The sequence below is a fragment of the Panicum hallii genome, chromosome 3 (genome assembly GCF_002211085.1).
Source record: "Panicum hallii strain FIL2 chromosome 3, PHallii_v3.1, whole genome shotgun sequence".
Lineage (NCBI taxonomy): Eukaryota > Viridiplantae > Streptophyta > Magnoliopsida > Poales > Poaceae > Panicum > Panicum hallii.
In genome coordinates, this window is record NC_038044.1 from 63,947,272 (window position 1) to 63,955,223 (window position 7,952).

At 50.0% G+C, this 7,952-nt stretch overlaps 1 long non-coding RNA gene across 1 annotated transcript; it reads right to left on the minus strand.

Moving 5' to 3' along the window:
* Positions 1-5,169: 5,169 nt before the first annotated feature.
* Positions 5,170-6,337, minus strand: LOC112886309. The gene is made up of 4 exons (XR_003227368.1): positions 6,070-6,337; positions 5,776-5,989; positions 5,521-5,702; positions 5,170-5,450 (listed from the first exon to the last, which is right to left on the minus strand). It is a non-coding gene; the product is annotated as an uncharacterized LOC112886309 (long non-coding RNA).
* Between the last annotated feature and the right edge of the window lie 1,615 nt (positions 6,338-7,952).

Genomic DNA, 7,952 nt, shown 5'->3' on the forward strand with positions numbered 1-7,952 from the left:
CTTCACGGACATACTGGTTCCGAGCAAGTCCCCTTTCTACGGCATCGTCCTAGGTAATGCGGCGCGCCCACTTGGTACGGTAGTTCTTCCAGTCACCTTCGGCACGAGGGAGAACTACCGTACCGAGTTCATTAAATTCGAAGTGGCTAACTTTGAATCTTCTTATCATGGCATATTGGGCTGTCCGGCACTCGCCAAATTTATGGCAGTGCCGCATTTTGTTTATCTGCTTCTCAAGATGCCAGGACAAAGTGGAGTACTCACTCTCTGAGGCGACTTGAAGAAGTCTTATGATTGTAATCAGGAGGTGATCCAGTATGCTTCGACTACTCGTGTGCCAGATGCTTCAGGGGAAGTACTCGCGGCCACGCAGCAGCTCTCCTACGCCGGGCTGGAGATTCCTTCAAGAAAGGCCAGCAAGTCAAGCATCCAGTCGACTGGCGACGTGGCCCTCAAGTTGATCCAGCTCCAGGAGGGTGACTCATCTAGGACCGCCGTCATCGGCGCGGGCTTGGACGAGAAATAGGAACTCGCACTCGTCAATTTCCTTCGGGCTAACCGAGATATATTCGCGTGGAAACCAGCGGATATGACAGGGGTGCCTAGGAAACTGATCGAGCATAGTTTGAATGTACACCCACAGGCTGTGCCCAAAAAGCAACGCCTTCGAAGATTTGCTCACGACAAGCGAGAGGCAATTAAATGGGAAATAGCTAAACTCCTCGCGGCTGGCTTCATCAAAGAAGTAATTCATCCAGAGTGGGTAGCTAATCCCGTCCTTGTAAGGAGAAAGAATAATGAATGGAGAATGTGTGTTGACTACACCGATCTCAACAAGCATTGCCCAAAGGATCACTTCGGGCTACCGCGCATTGATCAAGTCGTCGACTCGACGGCGGGTTGTGTACTCCTTTGTTTCCTTAATTGTTATTCAGGATATCACCAGATTGCGCTCAAGGAGGAGGATCAAATCAAGACCGCGTTCATCACCTCGTTCGGGACTTACGCCTACAAAACTATGTTTTTCGGTTTGAAAAATGCAGGAGCAACCTATCAGCGCGCTATTCAGATGTGCTTTGCCGATCAGCTGCATCGGAACGTTGAAGCCTATGTGGATGACGTGGTCATCAAGACCAGGAATCCTGATGGCCTGATTGCAGACTTGGAAGAGATGTTCAGTAGCCTACGCAGGTTCCGGTGGAAGCTCAACCCAACTAAATGCATTTTCAGAGTACCATCAGGGAAATTGCTCAGGTTCATCGTCAGCAACCGGGGAATTGAAGCTAACCCTGTGAAGATTTCGGCCATCACTAATATGGGGGCTCCGGCCACAATCAAAGATGTACAGAAGCTAACAGGCTGTATGGCAACCCTGAACAGGTTCATCTCCCGGCTCGGAGAGAGAGGACTACCCTTCTTCAAGCTCCTGAAGCGTCAAGACAAGTTCCAGTGGACGGAGGAGGTCGAGCGAGCCTTGCAAGACCTAAAGCATCACCTTCAGTCTCCTCCAGTCCTTACAGCACCGTTGCCGGGAGAAGATCTACTAGTCTACATTGCGGCAACAACTCATGTTGTCAACAGTGCTATTGTAGTAGAGCGCAGCGAGGAAGGCCATGCATTTGGGGTGCGGAGGCCTATGTACTTCGTTAGCGAGGTACTCTCCGAATCTAAGGTACGATACCCGGCAGTTCAGAAACTTTTATATGCAATTCTGATTACCTCAAGAAAGTTGCGCCATTATTTCGACGAGTACAACATCACTGTGATTACGGATTTTCCGTTGGCGGATATTCTCCATAATCAAGATGCCACGGGGCGTATATCAAAGTGGGCAGTGGAACTGGGGGCTTTGTCTATCGACTTTAAGCCACGCACTGCAATCAAGTCTCAAGCTCTAGACGATTTTATGGCTGAGTAGAGGGAGAATCAAATCCCAACTCCAATCGACAAGCTAGAGCACTGGACCATGTACTTTGATGGGTCTCTCAAGCTCAATGGCGGTGGTGCTGGAGTTCTATTTATTTCTCTAAGAGGCGAACAATTGAAGTATGTCCTCCAGATCCTTTGGGAGGTATCCAGTAATGAAGCCGAGTATGAAGCACTCCTTCACGGGCTACGTTCGGCGATATCACTAGGCATCAAGCGGCTTCTTGTATATGGTGATTCACTTCTAGTCGTTCAGCAAGTCAACAAAGAGTGGGACTGCAACAAGGAGATGATGGACGCTTATGTACAAGAAGTGCGCAAGCTGGAAAATAAGTTTTCTGGCTTGGAGGTTCATCATGTGGTACGGGAGCATAATGTTGGTGCGGATATACTATCCAAATTAGGGTCTACTCGTGCATAGGTTCCAGTGGGAGTCTTCGTCCAGGAGTTAAAGCAGCCATCCATCAAGTCTTCACCACAGGTAACCACCGATGCGGGCCTTGAACAACCTGATCGGAAGGTTACGATGCTTGGTGAGGACTGGAGAGTGGCTTATATTGATTTCATCCGGGATCAACAACTACCAGCAGGGATGGACGCAAGAAGCACAGAGGCAGCTCGTGTCATGAGCAGAAGTAAGGGGTTTGTCCTAGTCAACAGCAAGCTTTACCGGCGTGGCGCACGTTCAGGTGTTCTCATGAAGTGCATCACGAAAGAAGACGGCTACGGCATACTGCGGGAGATAGATGAGGGAGTTTGCGGCAACCACGCAGTGTTAAGAACACTGGTGGGGAAAGCATACAGAGCTAGTTTCTGGTGGCCCACTGCAGTGTCCGATGCAAAGGACTTTGTGCGGAGATGCCAAAAATACCAATTCTTTGGCAAGCAATCCCACGTCCCAGCTCACAGTCTCATCACCATACCGCCATCTTGGCCGTTTGCTTGCTGGAGCCTTGATATGATTGGACCTTCACAACGGCGCCTGGCGGTTTCACCCATGTATTGGTGGCTATCGATAAGTTTACCAAGTGGATCAAGTACAAGCCGATAGCCAAGCTCACACCAGATCGAGTTGTTGATTTCATCTCCGATATCTTACATTGCTTCGGCTTCCCGAATACCATCATCACAGACTTGGGATCAAACTTCACGGCCAACCAGTTCTGTGAGTTCTGTGAAAATGCGTGCATCGGGATCAAATATGTCTCCGTTGCACACCCAAGGGCCAATGGTCAAGTCGAGAGGGCGAACGGCATGATAATTGGTGGTCTCAAGAAATGACTCTATGATGAAAACAGCAATAAAGGAGGAAAGTGGATACACGAATTGCCACATGTCGTTTGGGGGCTCCGGACTCAGCCGTCCAAAGCCACAGGACAAACACCATTCTTCCTCGTCTACAGCTCTGAAGCTATCTTGCCGGCCGACATCATGTGGAAGTCCCCAAGGGTTGAAATGTATAATGAATGCAAGGTGAATGAAGCAAGGCAGTTAGAGCTCGATTCTGTCGAAGAGGCTCGCTGCACCGCTCTTGTTCAGTCAGCTCGATACCTGCAGGGGATCCGGCGATATCACGATCACAACATGAGGGAACGATCGTTCAATATAGGCGATTTGGTCCTACGCTGCGTCCAAGACGAGTCCGACTTACACAAGCTCAACTCGAGGTGGGAAGGTCCGTTCGTCGTCAAGCAGGTTACAAGACCGGGGTCGCATCGTCTACAATACCCCGAAGGCCAAGATGTCCCAAATTCTTGGAACATTCAGAACCTGCGCAAGTTCTACCCATGAGGAAGCGTGCGGGGATAGCCGCTCTCCGGGCGCCTAGGTGGCCTTTTTCTTCCGAATCAATTTGGAGGCTACGTGTCACAAAATTCGGAAAGTAAATTTTTCTGTTAACAGACGGAGGCTCCGGCCACGTTCATATTTTCTCAACTTCGTGTTATAAGTTTTGACAGAGGCTTCGGCCACGTTCATGCTTTATATAAATCAACTTTCGCCGGGACCTTTGATGGTCGCTTGCGATGATGATCGTATTTTTTCCTAACAAGTTCGATCTATTCGATTGGTTCATACGTAACTTGTTGGAGGGGCTCACACGAGGAGCTATTTCGACTACGCCCAAAGTTGTTGCACTCGGGGTAGTTTTGATTTCTTGCCATAAGCACGGCAGTCACGCGATGATGCTCGCATTCTTTCCCAACGAGTTCGATCCGTTCGATTGGTTTGTACCTAACTCGTTGGACGCGCTCACATGAGGAGCGATTTCGACTACACCCAGAGTCGTTGCACTTGGGGTAGCTTTGATTTCTTGCCATAAGCACGGCAGTCACGCGACGATGCTCGCATTCTTTTCTAACGAGTTCGATCCGTTCGATTGGTTTATACCTAACTCGTTGGAAGCGCTCACATGAGGAGCGATTTCGACTACACCCAGAGTCGTTGCACTCGGGGTAGCTTCATTTTTCTTGCCATAAGCACGGCAGTCTCGCGACGATGCTCGCGTTCTTTCCTAATTGGTTAGACCTGTTCGATCGGGTTGTATCTAACTTGTTGGATGGGTTCCTACCCGGAGCTGCTACGGCTACTTCCAGAGTCGCTGCACCCGGGGTAGTGTCTACTACTTAGCCTTTAAATCTGGATGACAATTCAGTTGAGGCACATACAAGTAGAGACATCAAATAAGAATAAATATACAAGGAAATGAGTACTTGTTCTTACATCTTAATCCTCCAGTACACTTTTTACTATTTGTTCTGCTACAGGTTGGGCTTCTTGGAGGTACTCGTTGAATTGTTCTTCAGTGCACTCCGCAGCCACTCCCTGAGTGAATGTTTCTAGTTGAGCTTCCGGCCAAAAGGATTTCACAAAGGCAAGAGCGTGGCTGACACACGCGACCGGGGCTTCAGCAAGGAACTTGACGACCTTCTGCGGTGCTCCGAGAAGTCGCTCCAGCAAGGGCCGCTCGCCTAATTCGCCATCTTCTTGTGGGTCCACAATGTCCACAAGCTTCTTGGCGGCTCCCCTGAGGTCCTCCAGCTCTTTTTGCCGTTACTCCTTCTCTTCGCCCAGCGTCTTGATCTGCTGAAGGCTACCGGCGAACTGTTGTTCGGTGTCGGCGAGGACCTTCTGCAGCCTCTCGACGTCATTTGTACAGCGATACAGCATATTTTTCATGTCAGTAAGCAGCACTTCTTTATATGTTAAGATTTTCTAAGCTCTACGGTGAAGATATTTTCAGAATCCAAGATAAATTGTTAAGTGGAAGTACTCGAGGGAAGTAAGGGCTTGCCTTGGTGCGCCTTCTTTTGTTCCTTGACCTGTTCCTCAAGATTGCGCAGATCGTTCTTAAGGAGCCACGTCTCTCAAGTCCGCTCTTGCTTCAGCTGGTCAAGTTCTCTCTGAAGATAGCAGTTCTTCGTCTGCTCTTGGGATATGTGTTTTTCCTTGGTGGCAAGCTCCTGGTGGCCACTCACGACTACTTTTAGTTTTTTGGTCTTCTTTTACGAGTGCCTGATCACATTCTGCATAAGGAGGGAGATTAAGACAAGCAACTCGACAACGTACACTGACAAAAGAGTACTCATGTCTTACCAGGGCAGAATCGTACAACTCTTTGTAGGCCTTCTTGAAGGTTTTTATGTTGTCGTCCAACAGCATTGGATCATCCACCAGATCTGTGGTGATGACGTTCTGGTATCCGCGTCCGGCTATCAGCAGGTCTCCAGGCCTCCTTGAGGTCCCTACGTTTCTTTCAGAAGGTGGTTGCTGGCCGCCTACGAGTCAAGATGCATTCAGTATATAATACCTGTGGTCTAAGCAGCTAGCCGTGGGTGGTCAGACACTCACCTGTGCCACCTGCAGGAGTGGCTGCAGGGGCCTCGACATGTTCCTCACCACCAGCTCTAGCTTCAGCTTGCTGGGGCTCGGGAGGTGGCAGGTCGGGCAGTGCGTGTCCGTCTCGGGGGCTGGTCCCTTGGGCGCGGGCCCTTCTGGGGCTGGCGGCTCAGGGGCTGGAGTAGCCGACACAGGCTTTGGTTTAAACCCCCTGGCAGTCACAGACCTAATGAAGTAGAGTTAGTTATATCATCACACAAGTCGAAGAGAACAGAATGATCATTATGCAACAAGACGTAAACTTACAGTGAAGACTTCTTCATGACAGCTTTCTTCACCCTCATAGCCCGTGGCGTCTCAACCACGGTACCCGTCGCTGGCGGCGGGGTCACACCAGCTGGTGGCGTGGTGCCCGCCACGGTGATGGTTACCGCTTTTGTCGTAGAAGCAAATGGATCCGCTCCTGTCGCAGAAGTTGATGGATCCGTTCCAACCTCTTCGCGCTCGGGCTCGGGAGAAGTAGATGGACTGCAAATGGATACTGTTAGCGTGCAACAATACCGATATTTGATGACCTTGCGCTTTCCATTTGCGCACAACTTGATGAACTTGCGGGATCGAAGGCAGAGTTTCGGTCAACTCCACGAATGGTCCGGGGGAGTTGTCCCTTCTCGCCTCCCCCTCGGCTTCCCTCTCCGCCAGGGGGCTCCCGCCTTCAGTGGACTCGCTGCCGAGTGGACTCGCTGCCGGGCAGAGCCTCAGCTACTCGAGCCCTCTTCGCTTCGGCTGCGGTGCTGGGGAGAAGGTGGTCCAGTCGAGGGATGTCGGGTTGTGGAGGGTAGCTCCGGTACAATTCTGTGTGTCCCTGCAGAAGGTTTTCAGTTAGCAGTGGCAGAACAGCAGAACCTGTCTTCAACAAAAAGTAGTCAAATACTTACCGGTTTTTGAGGATTTTGTGCCGAAAACAGCTGCGGGACGTAAGGGACCGCATCCACGTCCAGCAACACTCGCCTGACACGGGTGAGTGCGGTGTCATCAGATAGTTCTTCTGTGCACATCCGAGAGGAATCTTCAGCGCCTATGTACTCGAAGCCTAAAGTGTGGCGTCGTTGGAGTGGCTGGATCCGGCGCTTGAAGAAAGAGAACATTACAGATGCTCCGGTCACCCCTATTTCTTTGTGAGCTGCTATGATGGCTAGCAACTCATCGACTTGGTCCAGGTCTCCTCTGGGAAGCTCGGTGTTCCACTCCGACCTCACGACTGGGGGTTTGCCGGATTTTTCTGGAAGTTGGGGAGCATGATTTTCAATGTAGAACCAGTGGTTCTTCCATCTAGGAATGTTGGAGGGGAATTTATAGGAAAGGTACCTATCGTCGGCTTGTTGTCTAAGTTGGATGCCGGCGCCCCCTACAACGGACAGATTCTTGGTTGTTTGTTGAGGTTTTACCCGGAAAAGGAAGCGGAAAAGATCCCAATGGGGTTTGATTCCAAGGAAAGCTTCATAGAAATGGATGAACATTGCGATATGGCAAATGGAATTCGGGTTGAGATGATGGAGCTCAAGCCCGTAGAAATAAAGAAGGCCACAGAAAAAAGAGCAAGAGGGGAGGGCCAGACCCCGTTCAGCAAAATAGTAAAATGTGACAATTTGGTCTACATCTTCCATGGGGAAAGGTTCACGAAAAGAGGGGCGCCAGTTGACAAGACTCTTGTCTTGGAGCAATCCCTTGGAAACAAGCTTATTGAGGTCGTTGAGCGAGCACTTATTGTGTGTCCACTCCCCAGACGGTGGCTGCGCCTCCTTCTTCTTCCCATCCTTCTCAGATCTCTTGGGCGCCATTTCCAGATCCGCTCGCCACGAGTTGCTCGGGGGCTGCGGGGAAAGAGGCGGGGAGATTTTGGTTGGATTGGGGCTCTCCAAGAGGGTGAAGACGGAGTGTGGCTCTATTTGGGAGTTTTGAAAAGTTCTTGGCGGATTGCAGATTGGAAGCACAGTTTTAACTTGGCGTTACCGCGAGGTTAAATAACCAGCGGCTGGATACAATTTTACTGTTTCGAAGTTAAAGAGTCGTTTCAGGGAATATTCGGAAGATGAGGGGTCATTTGGTGGATTGTTTAGATAAATTATTGGATTAATTATTTTTCAGGGTTAACTGTCACGAAAAAAGAGGTTTTTTGAATTTAGATC